The sequence below is a fragment of the Thermobia domestica genome, chromosome 14, assembly GCF_964235325.1.
Source record: "Thermobia domestica chromosome 14, izTheDome1.hap1.1, whole genome shotgun sequence".
Classification (NCBI taxonomy): Eukaryota; Metazoa; Arthropoda; class Insecta; order Zygentoma; family Lepismatidae; genus Thermobia; species Thermobia domestica.
Genome location: NC_137467.1, coordinates 68,100,628 through 68,117,666, shown reverse-complemented (window position 1 = coordinate 68,117,666; position 17,039 = coordinate 68,100,628). Strand labels below are relative to the sequence as shown.

At 35.7% G+C, this 17,039-nt stretch overlaps 1 long non-coding RNA gene across 3 annotated transcripts in view; it reads right to left on the bottom strand.

The window, feature by feature from the left end:
* LOC145670615 (uncharacterized) overlaps window positions 1–17,039 on the bottom strand; it is a 201,852-nt gene that overhangs the window by 27,753 nt on the left and 157,060 nt on the right. For all 3 annotated transcript variants that reach the window (XR_014128362.1, XR_014128364.1, XR_014128363.1), the window contains one exon: window positions 6,902–7,060. This is a non-coding gene — a long non-coding RNA (uncharacterized LOC145670615). The remainder of the gene's footprint in view (window positions 1–6,901; window positions 7,061–17,039) is intronic.

Sequence of the window (17,039 nt, the reverse complement as noted above, 5' to 3'; positions counted from 1 at the left end):
AAAATTTCTAATGTTTTATTCATTATAAACATATAGTGAAATAATATCTCACTTATATTTACAAATGCCTACTTTATTGGTTGAAGAAGAGAAAGATGTGTGACTCGAACAGGAATCGAACCCGCGGCACTTTACACCTAAGTTACAGATTTTACTCACTCTGCCACCCCGTCAGTTGGTAAATTCGTATGTCGTACGAAATATGCGGCGAATAGAAAACTTTAAGACGGTTTTTCTACCTTATTTTTGGCCACTGCGCTCTCTCAGTTTGTAATATTAACTGTTTAAATTGCACTACCACCTCGCAAAAATGGCTCAGAAGTTCACTTACCAAAGTCTGCCTTCTCCTTGTCAGTATTACTGGAGGAGGCACTGTCAGGACTTGTCCGGAAGAAACACTGGGTGAAAGATAACATGTTAAGTATAAAGGTTTTAAGATCAATCTTTCAAACAATACTGAATGGGGAGTTCTAACTTAATTTCATACACATACCTTAAAATAGAATATTTCGACTAAAATTGCCACTTTAGAAACTTCATTTCAGAGAATGACTATGAGAAACAATAAGGTCACTGTAAAATACATTATAAAACACACACACTAAAGACTCTATCTACCTTCAAAATGACATTTCCAGAAGTTCAGCCGCAACTAAATAGGTTTTTCAGACCTGAAAAAGTTAACCTTTCTGAAGTTCATGCAAATATTTAATCTTTCTTTCAGGTTACCTCCGATTGGGATTTCTCCTTGAAGTGAAAACTGTTCCTTCGTGATTATAAGGTTCACGTACGCCTTTCCAACTGAAAAGATCCACTTCTTATTTCCGCTGAGAGCACACGTGTTTTGGAACCCACCTGAAGCTGAAGATCGACGTCTCATATAGCCTCAGTGCTCAAAGAGACGACAAACTCAAGATCAGTCATCCAACCGAAAACTTATTTACGTCGCCTTTTCACACTCATCAAAGAGTATTAAGCGCTTTTTTTAAATATTGCATTTACAATCAAACAAAGTAACTTGGAGTGCTGTCATTAAAAATATTTAATTTTAATTTCACATATATATTAAACAACTTCGCGTAAAATGATACTTGTAGATCTTCATGTTGACGAACACTTTCTTAAATCGCCAATTGATATATATATTTTTATATTATATTAATTATTTCAACCACATTTACGTATAACTTGCAGTACATATGTAGAGTAAACAAAAAAAGGAATCCTATTATGGTCATTTTTATGCAACAAAACATTGAATGATGATTTTAAAATATTCTGCATTGAAATAGAAAATTTTTTCGATAGAATAATTTTGATACTTTTATTTTTTCTATGTAGTAATGTAACGATTTATCACAGCATTGTGTACAAAAGGGATTAACAAATGTAGTTATTTTTTCTAAAATATTTAAATTAATTTGTATTGAAAAATTATACAACAAATATAGTTAGTACTACGTGATGCATAATAAATAGGAAAGTAATGTTTTATTAAAGTTGCGGGTATATTGGCTAAACTTTTATTATAGTTTCATTTTCAGGTTTTAACAATCAAGTTCCTTCTTTTTATTGAAATCTTGCTAATTGTAGTATTTGATAAATATAAAAGTTTGAATTATACTTTATGCACATATTCAAATTGAATAGTATTAAATTAATAATATTGAGAAATATTTTTTTGGATTAAAAGAGATTTTTGAATTTTTTAACGTCCCGTTCAGCAGCGAGACCATATAAGGCGTAGACCTACTGATTAACGTGAAATTCGAACCACATGAGGTCCCGAAGGAAATCGAACCCGGGCCTCCCGCGCTGGATTAAAAGAGAGTCGTTTAACAAAATATCACTAACAAAATGTAAACATAATAATAAATAAAATATGTTGTATACCGAATAATAAATAAAAAAAGTTGTATAACGGATTTGAACTGTTGATCATCACCAAACTTGAACATTTAGTGAGTGTCCATTAACTGACTTCTGTGCGATTGCTAGCTTATTAAATACATCTTGATAACACATATAAACAAAGTATACGAAAACGAGTGGTTGCTTCATTTTTTAGTTTAGTTAAATGGTTTTCTGAACATAATTAGCACTGTCGTCTTGTCAATGTTTTGCTAAGATTTGCATCCTAAGAGGGAAATGGAATTTTAAAATTTAACCTATAAATAAAATATCTCAAAAGTACCTCATGTTAGATAGATGAAGTTTGATATATAAACTCCTCACTAAAATAAATGGTTCGGTGTAATCGAGTTTTCGTATATTCAGCAACTACAGGAAAAGGTGTAAAGGTAATTTTCTCAACATATAAATAAGAATCGAAGTTTTCTCTCTCCCCATCACAGGTAAACGCTGAACTATGTAAAACGAATTTTTGAAAATCAGAATCGCTTGGCTAGAGTTGAGTTGATTTTGAGTTTAAAGTCCCTTGTTTAAGCCTCAACAGCGAGGCTATATGAGACGCGACCTACTGATTAATGTGGATCCGAACCAGTTGAGCTCCCTCCGGAAATCGAACCCAGGTCTCCCACGCCAAATCATTTGTCTAGAGGCGTGATTTCACCACCTCATTGTCGCCAAAATATATATCCTAAATCGGAAGGAGATTCAAAATACATGACAAAAATATTGTTTCCTGCGAGTCCGACATTAGGGACTTGAATCCAGTAATATACGAGGGTTGGAACTTAAATAGTGGCAACACTGCTGTGCAGAAACTATGCAATGAAATGTACTAGTGGCGCTGATAGCGCACGTTGTTGAAATATCTACCTAACCTCCGAGCATATAGACTCGCCCGTCACACGTCACTGGCAGGCGCACAAGCGAGGGAAGCACAGTCACTTGTGAGCGAGCGGTCTAACGTAATGGTGTCAGTATGTTTTCGAAACAGGAACAACAGAGTTGGATCAAGATTGAATGTGCCAGAGGTCATACAGTACGAAGGTCATCAAGGGCTTCAAGAGGCGTGTGGGGAACCGGCATTGCCGTACTGAACAGTGGCACGGTGGGTAAAAGCCTTCAACGAAGGTCGGCAAACTGTGGCAGACATGCATCGGGCAGGTCATCCTAGCGTCTCTGAAGAAGAAGTGCAAGCTGTTGCCGCGTTAGTGGACAGTGATCGACGCCTGACGATTCGTGAGCTCGCCCTTAGCGCATACGACTGTGCTTCGCATCCTGAAGGAACGCCTGGGCATGCGCAAATAATGATGGGTTCCTGTACTCGCTTCCCTCGCTTATGCGCCTGCCGGTGACGTGCGACGGGCGAGTCTATTTGCTCGGAGGTTAGGTAAGTATGTCAACAACGTGCGCTATCAGCATTACTAGTACATTTCATTGCATAGTGTCTCCACAGCAGTGTTGCCACTATTTAAGTTCCAACCCTCGTAAATTCCTCAATGAAGTAAGTGAAGACTTATCCCAGCGTTTACGATAGCTTGCCTTCTAAAAGGGGAAAGGGCAGTTTGTAAAAAATTAAGTTGATGTTGATTGCCTTACCGCCACGTACTGATGATTCCAGGGGGTAGCACAGGGGCACATTATCTCCTGGGACAAATGAAATTCTTACCACTTCCGTCCAAACTTCCGAAGAAACCAGTATTTTTGCAGTGCTACTTTAACCCTTTTTATTGAAATTATCCCTCGGGAGAAATAGTTTGTACTCATCACTTTCATCACGGATAATGACTGAATCGTTTGAAATAAAACTTCGAAGATAGTCGAACCAGTTTTCATTTTTATCATACTGCTTTCATTAGAATCGGTATCCTAAGGGAGAAATCGGCTCAAAATTTGTGATAAAAATATAGTATCTTCCGGAACTCTTAAAAGACGCAGATTAAGTATTGTTTATGAAGTCCTTTTGAAAACTAAGATGACACATGTCCTAATAAAAGGGTATGACAGACATGGGTAATCCTCGGCCATCCTCTGTATAGCCATGGTTTAGTCCCTTCGTCATTAAAATTAGTGATATGTTGATTAAGTTTTATTAAAGTTTCACTTTCGCGTTATGACAATGAAGCTGCTAGTTTCTATAATACTCTTGGTAATTTTAACACGTTGAAAGGCAACAATTTGAATTGCTTGCCCATATTTAAATTACTAACATAAAATGAATAATGTCAAACACTTTTTATTAATAGATGAGAGCTGTATAACGAAATCTCCCGAACAAAATTTTAAAAAAATACGGTTGGCACGGAGCTGGAACTAATGATCATCGAAAAAAAAAAAACGGGAGCGCTAAATCATGCTTTAACTAATCACCCTACTACTTGTTGAAAAACACTATAACGAATAGAGAGAACAGGCGTTTCCTTAAAAAAAAAAGAAAGACTGTAGGGTAGGTGATTTGTACCTTACGGGCATTAACATTAAAGAAAATGTAAGTAAGTGAGTTGAATCAAACTTGAAGCATGTCATTTAGAGAGAGCAGGAGGGAGCAATTGCCACCCCCTAGAGTTTGAGGAATACATATACTTTAATCGATTGTCTACTAATGTACTGGTACAAAACGTCAAAGTCTTATGTCGATAATGCTATTGGTCCCCTTAAACGAAGCCTGAAATGACGGTGCTGACTTGCATATATATAAAATGCAAGTAATTATGTATTGATTAACTGTGAGGGAAATTGAAAAAAAAAATTAAATTTCATATTTATCAAGTGTATTTTAAACAAAATAATTCTAAACAAAACAATAGTATCAGGAGCATCTTCGTATATTTTGATATGGTATTTCTTAGCTACGCTGTTTAAACTTGTATTTATCTATTCAAATATCTAGGGCTGAACTTCAATTCCGTCGCCTTTGGTTTCTAATTTCAGGGCTCTAGTAGGTTATTTTTAATTAATTGATAAACAATTGAAATTAACTATTAAGAAATTGCATATACTAGTGACGTGTTGGCAGATAAATTACGCGCTTTCTAATGCTTAATAATTTGTTTAATTGCCGAAAGGATTAAGATGTTTGATTACTCGTACAACGTGAAATCACCCTCAAGGAGTAGAGAGAGAGAGAGGAAAATGTCTATAAACTGCATGAAATGAGATAGTGGAATGTGCAAAAATATTTTACATAGTATACTCGAAGAAATTAGTGCGATTTTGTTCTTATGAATACTATAAGTAAAGATTATATCAAGTTCTGCATTGTAATTAACAGTTATGTCATTACCCCTTTTAATAATTGAAGACTACACATTGAAAATTACGTATAATCAGTGTGCGAATTAGATAATCTATATTGAGGGGGATAAAATTAGACCAACAGGACGTAAAGACTGAAGATGCAATACTTCAAAATGAGACAATAATGTCTTAACCCCCCACCCACCCACACACACATAAATATGGCATCTTTAATAAGTAAGAGATTTATTTATTCAATAATCTACTGTCAATAACTATGTACGTATATATTGTCTGACATGCGCTTTTCATCCCTTTTTTTTTTAATGTCGATTCCGTGACAGCTCAAGAAGTCAACACTTACAATTACTTTACTGTTAGGTTACAGATGAGTTGATTCACTATGTGCTACGTTATTCAAATAAAGTAAAACATTACATTGAAGTTTTCCAGACAACATTATTGGCGTGGACAGCAAACTGTACAGCGAAAAGAAAGATGGAAAAATGGAGAGTTAATTTTAAAAAGCCCGCTCCAATTGAAGTACTTATACAGACATGGACAATGACACGGAGAACCAGTTGTATTAGCAAATCTTGAAACAAATCTTCAATTATGCGCTTACTCACCCTCACATGTCTGCTCACTAGGGGCGCATCCGCAGCATGCATGTTAACATATTATGACCACGAGAGAATATATTTCAGAATTTGAGTACAGTTTCAAAAGCTCATTTCCGTAAACTATAAGAGGCAGTGATTACTATGTTAATTATCACAAATTAAACGCAACTTTTGAGTTGCATACACACAAACTACTAGGAAATGAGGACCATATCCTAACAAAGAATACACTGGAAAATGAAAGAAATATTACAAAAATAAAAATAAGATGACAATCGATACAAATGTAGAGAATGAATATGACATGTCTGAACTTCGCTAAGTATGGTGGAAGAAGCTATTTGTTTACTTCTTCTTGGCCAGCCGCTAAGAGCACTTATAAATCCATATGTGACTTTGTTATGCGCAATTAGTACTTTCAAATTCACGAACGACGATAAACTGAAGGGTACGAGGATACGGTTGCAAGTAACAACTGTAGTCATAGTAATATAGTTCAAAACAACGGTGAAAATTTAGAAATGACCAAAACTGAATAGTTTACATCGTTCATTTCGAAATACAGTTAGAAGATTAAACTTGCAAGAAATGACAAAAATCAGTGAAATTTGGCGTTATATTAAGCATAGTTTGGGAGGGAAAGCCAGCATCCCCGGTGGGGATACTTCAGCTGACTTCTTTGGGAGGGAACAAAATGTGATTGAGGGGAAAAATCCCCCTCATCCCCCCGGTAATTCGTACCCTGCGTATAATTATTATATTTTGAGAATACTGACAATATCTGTACATTTTATTTGCGAAAAATGTTATAAGAAAACAAGATTTGATATATTAACTTTGATTTCGGATATTTTCCTGTCTTGGTTTATGTTAATGTTCTACTACAAAGATATCCATTTTGATGTGTCGTTCACATACGGATTAACTACTGCACCACTATTTGTTAGAATTGAAGCGTTTTGTAGATAGAAGACAGTTCTACTATTCAATTCATATTTCCTCATAATTCAAATATGTCATTTCCAAATATCATTCAGCATTTTATGTTTTGCAAACACTTGAATTGAGTTATTCTAGTTGTAAAATAATACGTTATTTAATTAAGTAATGAAAAATTCTCATTAATACTTTACCTCAAAAATTTCTTCTGTATGCAAATATTTTTCTCTTTTACCAGTATATATTAAACTCTTATTTGAAGATGCGCTCCAACTCTGAATTCTCGTCCGTATATAAATTGCGTATTAAATAATTGAAGTGTAAAGCTGTGTAAATGTTTAATTGACGTAAGGCTGAAACAATAGAAGGGCAAAACATTATTTTGATGCAAACATTGTAAATACCAAGAAGAGTTACATATTCACCAGTTGGTACAATACATGGTTTACACACTTGGCAACTGTACGTTTTCTGAAACTGACAGTGCTAATGTCTACTTATCACAATATGCAAAGAACAATATGTATTTGGAATTCAAGTATACAATAACTTACTTCTATTGACTTTTTAAAGAATGTACACATTTTAGTTTATAGTTAAAGACGATTCTTATTCAGAAAAGCAAGCCAATATAGGAATAAGAAATGAATGAAATAAAAAGAACAACGTTGTTAATGATTATATATAATTTTACATGCTCTGACGTAAGATAAATGGAAATTACTGAAGCTAATCTATGGTCCAATTCGCATTTTTGGAATAAAACAAAGGAAAAATTTTGGTTTACAACAAGAAATAGTACATTTATGTTAACCTATTCTAACAAACTGAAACAATAGAAGGGCAAAACATTATTTTGATAGAAACATTGTAAATATCAAGAATAGTTACATATCCACAGTTGGTACAATACATGGTTTACACACTTGGTAAGTGTACGTTTTCTGAAACTGAAAGTGCTAATGTCTACTTATCACAATATGCAAAGAAGAATATGTATTTGGAATTCAAGTATACAATAACTTACTTCTATTGACTTTTTAAAGAATGCACACATTTTAGTTTATAGCTAAAGACGATTCTTATTCAGAAAAGCAAGCCAATATAGGAATAAGAAATGCATGAAATAAAAAGAACAACGTTCTTAATGATTATATATAATTTTACATGCTGTGACGTAAGATAAACGGAAATTACTGAAGGTAATCTATGGTCCAATTCGCATTTTTGGAATAAAACAAAGGAAAAATTTCGGTTCACAACAAGAAATAGTACATGTATGTTAACCTATTCTAACAAGATATGTGCATAGGGATTATTTTTACAGCTTTTACGCGGCACAATCCTACCAGTTTTGTTACGAAAACTAAATGTAAGTAGTGTAGACGTGTGGCTCCGCTGTTACTCGTTTCCAATCCACCAAACTAGTTATGACGTACTATGTGTGATCTTATCAAACAGTATGGGATCATCACTTGGAATGCCACACTATTCCACTTAGAAAGGATTTCGAGTGAAGAATTCCTTTCTATGTGTGTATAACGCTTTTGCACGAGAAATGCTAGTACGGCAACTTCTTCTCCGTCTCTTCCTTGCAGCTGACGGGTTTGAATAAGACTCTATTACACAGACCGTCATAAATTAAGCAACAATGGATACTCAGGAGTATAAGGAAAGTAAACGCATGCTGGTGAACAAATTGCTATTGAAATTGAAGAAGCGTCTATTTTACCGGACAGAAAGGAAAATTACCAAACGAAAGTACGCTCGTGGGGAAAAAATGATATTGGACGTAGGTGGCACTCAAACTGAAAAATTACTGAAGCCACAAAAAGTTTTTTCTGACACCAATAAGGGATATACTCACCGTGCATAGCAATACAGGATTCACAACGTTATCTTATGCTGGCAATAAGTGTTTGTACCAGATCATTCGGTATATGTATCCATTGTTCACAAGGAGCCCATTGAAGATCTTGGAAAGTTTGTGGAGGGGCATAAGGCTTACAATGCGTTGCCCTAGAACATCTCACAGATGCCCAATCGGGTTAAGGTCCGGGGACCTAGATGGCCACTCCGTTCGTTGAATATGGTATTGCTCGAAGTAATGATCGACCAATTGTTCTCTATGGGTACGAGCATTATTGTCCTTTAGAATAATTTCTGACCACGTGTGAGTGGTACAGCGTGACGATCCAGAACATTATCCCTATAGTACTGAGCTGTCATTGTGTCACGCAAGAAAACAGAGATCAGCACGTCCTCCAAGCGAGATGCAACCCCAGACAAGCAATTTTGAACCATAGTAATTTTCCCTTTCAAGAATACTGCATGCACGGTAACGGGTTTCTGTTTCTCTCCAAACCAATCTCCGTCAAAAATCACTGTCTAGAGGAAATCTATTCTTCCTTAAAGAGAACTGACTGCCATTGCTCATGGGTTTAATTCACATGCGCTCTCGTCCAAATTTAATCGCTGCCTCTTGTGACACCGGGTAAAGAGTATAGAAACCACTGGTCTTTTGGCATACGACCCAACTTCGTGAAGTTGCCAGTGTATTGTACTCGTTGAAAGAGGACGTCACATGGCAACAACAGCCTCCACACGCACTTGAGGTGCTGTTGCAGACCTGTTTTTCCGACTTATCAAACGTATATATCGATCATCCTTTCTGATGTCACACGCAGACGACCAACACTGAAACGCCTCGGAGCAATTTGCGTTCTTTAGAAACTGCTCCATAACCTGCAAAACACTGCTCGATCGATATTGAGACACCGGGCCACGCCGGCCTGATGCTGCTCTGCTTCCAATCGACCGATGGCACGCTAGCGTAATTCATTCGGCAAATGATCCCACGTTGTCATATTCGCGTGTTTCACTCCAGTTGATTTGCCTCTGCACTCTACACACACTGACAGCCAACAAGTCCGTGAGTTCATGCAGTCCTCGCCCATACCTAATACTTTACGAAGTCGTGTGAGGACAACATAATCGCAAGTTCTTTCACACAATCTTTCCCCGAGTTCGCCTATGCTCGTTATATTATGACATCCATTTTCCCTGCATTTCCTTATCCCCTCTCCCGTCTTTTTTTATTACACATTTTGTCTTTGTTGCTTAATTTATGACGGGCAATGTAGTTTCAGACAAGAACACCTTCATTAGTTCGCTGGTTTGAAATTGATCTGAGATATCTGGTACCCCAATTCAAGAGAAGTCTCAGGGGCATAAAAGTATCAGAAATGAGGTTCCCGAAAATTCGGTACCCGTATCTACTCGATTCCTGCACCGTTTACTGAGAACAACAGGGCTTGGAATATGAATTCACTGAATTGACAATTCTTTTTCGTAATAAAGTAGATTTATTATAAAAAGATTCATTATATATCTCATTATATAATAAAGATAAGATTTATTATATTTACATTAAGTTTAGTAAGAAAATGTTCGTTACAAAATCTGCTAACTTATATAATTGACTGAGAATAACTCCCAGTGTAATATTGAGAATGTTTATACGGCAGACTGCCGAAAAACCAAAGACGTGATAATCTTTGCTTTAATTAATAAGAACACACCTATTTGTGAATGATGAAGAAAATGAAAGAGTAAAAATTCAAAAAAGGAAATCCAGATTCAAGTAGAATATTACGCTGATATAAGCCTAATAATCCCCATCAAGTCTAAGCTTGATGCTGCCCGCCGAGTTTTCTAACTTAACTTTACAGTTGCTGAGGCTAGAATTTTTTTATAAGTTCCTTGCATGTTCTTTCTGCTTTGTCCTCTGTGGCTGCTGCGCGCCTGCTTTTTGAGCACAGAAGTTGAAATGATCGAAGAACCGTTTCAAGGACAAATCCACCTTTTTTTATAGAGTGCTACGTCCCATTCTCTGGACTTGAAGGAGAATGAAGGAGAGGGAAGAGAGTGAGAGAATGTTCTGCACCGATCGCTTTTAGCAACAATTTCAGTCAGGTGGAATAATGCCTCTATCGTACTTTTTGCAAGTTTAAGGATCACGCTGGGAGAATTGTTTTAATACTAACTTTTATTTGTTCTCTCTCTCATTTTTTCTTTTGCAAATCAGACTGTAGTACAAGTTTTTTTCTTTTTATATACTCATTATATGCATACAATTATTTCAAGATCTGTGACTGAGAAAAACTGCCATTGAGCTTTTATTCGCGGGAATGGTACACGATGAGGGGTTAAAATATCAATTCTTCAAAATATGTTTCCTCAAAGTATGTAACTTCTACTTTTCAGCCTGTAAATTTCACGAAGCTATTGGGAGTCTAGGATAGGAAAACCTTACTTTGTATGAGTAAAGATGAGTGAAATTGTGAGAATGTAAAATGTACCCTTATGTCCAAAATTGTTGTCGCATGTCTTTAGAAATTACATAAATAGAAATAACTCTCTCTCTTGCGATAGAAAATGTCACATTTCTTCTTGGAAATAAGCAGAAAAACAAAACTCATATTTCCAAAAACTATTTCAATAGAAAATTAAGAAATAATCTAGTTATAATTTAAAAAAAGAAATCTCCGAAACTTTCATCGAAAACTTCTAAGTTCCATTTTCGTAAACGTGGAAAACGCGCAGGGAAATTTACAAAGAGGGAGGGAATTTTATGCTTTGTTAGAAATACAACGTAAATCTGTCATAAGGTTAGTTACTATACATGTGGCACAGCTCTAACAATCATTGCTATTAAGCATTCTACATTTAAACAAAGGACTAAATAGAAATAAACTACGAAATGTAGGAAGCGATCAGAGATTTTGTGTTAATGGTTTCGTTATATGGGTCTGCCAAGGTGCAGTCCTTACCGTGCCTTTGTATACTAGTCGGTTAAAGCTTGTTCTTGACATACTTTTTTTCCACGATCATCACTTTCAATCCCACACCTTATAGTAACGTTTTTATTTCTTTATTTATTCATTTATTCAATTTTGGAAGAGCTTGATTCTGTGAATTCCTTAAGGAACATTACTAGGTTCTAATAATGCTCCTTAGTATTATCCTCTTCATTCTAGTTTATTTGAATATTCCGAAATAACTTAGAAGTATGTCTTTAAAAACATTAAAATTGTCAAGAATTTTATAAAAAGCGAAAGCTTCATTTATAATCATTTTCATAACCGAAATGAGAAACTTACAAATAGTGGAATTTTAATTAACATATGACTAAACTTTAGTAAAACAGTAATTAAATAAAACATTTACTCCTCATAGTTACTGTAAGTAATATGTAGGAGATAGGCGAAAATAATGAACGTAAACTATTTGATGTCGATTAAAAGTTAGTAGGGATAGTTCTGAAGCCAAGTAGAAAATTCTCTCTGCTTCATGAAAATAATAAACATTTTACAAAAGTAACGGTATGTTTGTTGTATCGGAAATTTGTTTAGTAAATAAATAAATAAAATACAATTATATAACTCAATCACTCTGACTCGAACCTTCGGCTTTCTTCGTACCACAAGGTTGATCCGAAGGAAGGGAAAGGGTGTAGAAAGAAGTAATGGCACTCTCGGCCTGTTCGGTATTGTTTGTCACATAGGAAAATGCATGTTCTCCGCAGGGTAGTATCTGTTGCTTCTTGACGCGATGGAAGATATGAGAAAATCGGTTCAGTTAATGTAATTGACAATAAAAACTTTTAAAAGCTGTGGATGGTGGTAAATCAACAAAATATATTACGTTTGCACATGCAATTTACACAACAAATAACACGAATAGTGTGATAAGCAGGGAAACTGTTATATGGTAAGACAACAGAAACAAAAATCACAAACTGGATCTTTAAAGTGTATAGAAAAAAAACTACCTGAGTATGTGGCATAGTAGATAACATTCGAATCTACCAATCAGCTGATCCATGTTTGAGTCTTCGTCAAGTGTATTTTGTTTTTTCTCGCCGAAGGAACAGCCATTACTTGTAATATTTACTTTTTATCTTTTCGTCAAAGGAACAGCCATTACTTGTAGTATTAGAGTTTTATACAGGGTGTTAATGAACTATACCGACAAACTCTTAAGAGGTGATTCCTTACATCAAAATAAGAGAAAAATTTCATATGAACCTGTGGAGAAAGGTGCATAGTTTCAGAGCTAGTGCTGTCGAAAATCCCGAAAAATCAAAACTTCAATATGTCCTATTTTGAATTCCATAAATTGTGGATGGTGGTCCTCATCAGGTAAAGGAAGTCACCCATACGCAATCCAGAAGTGCATATTTCATTAATTTTCAGTGGGTATACAGAATATTCCATACTGGGTGAAATTCCCAGACATACCACCAACCGAATTTTGAAATACGCTCTGACTTCATGATCGGTCCAAGGTAGGCAAATGATAAGCCTTGATAGCAGTGAACACAAAATCCTTTACCGCGATGTCGGAAGTGTTATGGATCGTCAGCAGCATGGTTTCTCGTATCGGGAAAACGCATGCTGTAATGTTTTCTTTCACGCTTATAAGCGAAGAGAACGTGAAATATACCGTGACAAAATACATTGCATCACACATTGTTGCGAACACATCAGCTTTCATTACGCTGATAAGGACCAACATCCACAGGTTCTGGAATTCGAGATAGAGCCGGTTTAAATTTGGCTTTTTCCCGATTTTGGTCAGCCCTGGCTCTGGAACTATGCACTTTTCGCCATAGGTCCATATGAACGTTTTCCCCTATTTTGATGTGAGGAATCACCTCCTGCAGTTTGTCGGTACAGTTCATTAATACCCTGTATATGGTTTCGTTCTGTTAGATTTTTTCTTGTTTTTTGTCTAAAGTAATAATATAAGGCTGAAGGTATGATTATACCTATGTAGATCAATAGTAACGGTGTTGTAGATTCCTTTCCATTAATAATATATCAAAATAAGCTTACATCCAAAACTAAATATACAAGTAATTGAAATGAAAGTAGAAAGTTTCGTGAGTCACCACTGAGGGGAAGAGCAAGGCAAATAAACTGAGGCGCTTTAAAGTGCCTGTCTTATCTGTGTGTTAACTGTGAACTGAACATACTTTTTTTTTCAAAAAAAGTAACAATGTTATCAATGAAATACTTCTCTTTGTGGAAACATAAAGAGAAGAAAAAGAAACAATATTAGTATATTTGTTTATTATTATATGTTTCAGTATGTTAAAAAAAGAAATCATGTTCACTATATAAGGAGAATATGGTTAATAAACTAGTGTTCATACCGAGTGGAGAGATAATATGTATTCTGGAAGGTCATTTTCTATTTTAGAATACTCACGTGAGAATGAAAAGAATGCAACATTTATGGAATTAACCCTATCAAAAGATTGATTCTGATGGGAATCCATTTAGTTTAGCATCCCAAGTTAAGTTATTGAACCATGTCTCATATAGTCTCCGTTCTGAAAGGGATGTTACACTCCCAGTGAACCAACTGATCAGTCTTATAACTATCAGTTTGAGGGAAGATGATTGGTTTGTGAACTGTGAAAGGTCTACAAGCCATGCATGCAGGAGTTTCCACGTAAACCGAAATGGTGTAGAGAAGTCACAAACTGTGTAGAGAAGTTGATCACTTGCTGAAGTATTGTGACACATAATTAAACTTGATTTTTAGCTTCCAAAAATTGTGGTTCTAGGTTCGTGATACGGGTTCAAATATCAGTAAATCTATATTATAAAATTGAAACTCACTATGTGACTCTTAATCTCTTGAACCACCCGACCAATAACAATCAAATTCTTGACGTAGATGCGGTTCTGGACTGGGGGTGTTTTTATCAATTCATTTTGATGGTAGAACTTAGGGGAGAGGAAGGAGGGGGAGATAGAAAAAATAAATAAAACTTAATAACTCTTGAACCACCCGACCGATTTCAATCAAATTTTCAACAAGATGAGGTTTGGAACTGAGAAGTTTTTCTTATAATTTTGCTCTGACGGTAGCTTTTAGGTAAGGAGGAAGACAGAAGGGGAAATATATGGAAATGAGTAAAACTTAGTAACTCTTGAACTACCCGAGCGATCTCGATCAAACTTTGCATACAGATGAGGTTCGGACCTGGGATGTTATTGCCTTTCACGTTTATGATACAACATAAGGGAGGGGTGTGGGTAGATATATGTTAAAAAATGAAAATAAATGTGACTGTCTTTGTGACTTCATCACACTAGTACACCCTACTTATCTTAATCAAATTTTCAACATAGATGAGGTTAAGACCTGGGGTAGTTTTATCATATCCATTTGAGGGTCGAACAAAGAGTTAGGGGGGATACATGTATAAAAAGGAATAAAACATAATAACTCTTGTACCACCCAACTGATCTCGATCAAATTTTCAAGCTAGGTGACGTTCGGTCTTTGGACAATTTTTATAATTTAAGTTTGACGGTGTAAAGTGGGGGAGAGGGAAAATGTGTAAAAAATAAAAATGAAACTGGCTGTCTTTGTGACTTCATCACTCTTGAACCATCCCAACCAATATCGATCAAATTTTCAATATAAATGCGATTTGGCCCCGGGATAGTATTTACCGGTATCTATTTACTTTGACGATAAAAATTAGGGGAGGGGCAGGAATGAATTAAAAAGTAAGTAAAACTTAACACTTGAACCAAACGATCAATCTCGATCAAATTTTAAACATAGATGAAGTTAGGGTCAGACATTTTTTTTATCATTTCTCTTTGACCGTAGAACTTAAGGGAGAGGAGGAGATACCTAAAGTAAATAAAACTTAATAACACTTGAACTACCGGACCGATATCGATCAAGTTTTCAACCTAAATGAAGTTCGAACATGAGATGGTTTTTGTCATATCACTTTGACGGTGTAACTTTAGGGAGGAGGAGGAGAGACATTTAAAAATGATCGAAAATGACCGATATTAGTCATCGATAGCGTTTGGCTAGCTGAGATTAACAGTGACACCTCCGATGCTGTTTAAATCCAAATTCAGCCCCACGGTTTGAGAGACAGGGGAGAGGGAAATATATAAATACGGTAGAAAATTAGTGGCGAATCTATAGATTTCCAGGTGTTTCAGATGAACAGTGACACTTCCGGTCCCGTGCCTCGCAAAATGGGGAGAGAAAAGGGATATATAAAAACCATCGAAAATGACCAATATAAAAGAGCGCATTAGTAACAGTAAAATGTGACTGACTAGCGGAACTATGTTCTCTTAACTTACCCCAGGGAAGCGGATAATTAATGCTCGTATATTCTAAAAGTCAAAAATATAATTCACAATTCGTTTAAAAATATAGGCTGGGGCAATCTTTAAAGTTCAGTTACGAACTAATGAAATAGCCATTCTAGATTTAATTTAAACAGCTAAAATTCTTACTCACTTTGGCCAGTTTAGGAATACAAAATGGGAATTAAGATATTGTAACAGTTTTCTTCTTTCTTTGCTAGACTTGTAATTTCCAAAAACAATGGATCACATGGTCTCCGATTTGTAAGGAGGAGTTTAGATGCCAAGTATCATTTCCCTATGATGAAACATTCATCAGAAAGACTATTTTGGAGTATATTTTAAATATTTCCCTTCCTCGCTTAGAACATGTATTGTATGAAAGTAACTTGAGAAAAGCCCGGCCAGAGTTAACTAACATCGGGAAAGTAGAGTTTGGTAAATGAATTTCGGGGCCATCCTTCGCGAGGCAGTAGTGCACATTTAAAATGTTAATATTACAAACTGGAGGAGAGCACTAGTCAGAAATAGTGGGGAAAGTCGTCCGAAATATTTTAACTCAGTGCATGTATGACACGACGTATAAAGTTCTTAACTGAAGGCGTGGCAGAATTAGGATGATCCACGATTCACGTGCAAAGGATCCTGGGTTCGATTCCTGCTCGAGTGTATTTTTTTGCTTTAATCAATAAAGTAACCATTTTTACCTACAAGAAAAATATTAATGCATTATATGTTTATAATACATAAAACAATAGAATTGTTCAAATCAGTTGTAAAATCTTTGAATATTCCATGTTAACTAGCAATAGAATGTAACCTATTCCGCGTAGTATATTGATGCCACGGATTATATTATGAAAGAAAATGAAATTTTTTAGTTTTACGTCCCACGTTTATGCCGGCTGGGCTAAAGGAGACAGTGAAGATGAGAAATTAATGAAATGGTGGAAATAAGAAAGTTGGAGGAAACGGAAGAACTCCGACGAAACTCACGAACACGGTGTTTGTCCACCACAAATTTCACTTGGCGGGAGCAGGGTTTGCACCCAGAACCATATGCACCAGAGGTGAACGCTCTACCACTGAGCCACCGCGTCCAGAGTTATATTATGGTTAGCACAATCGTTGT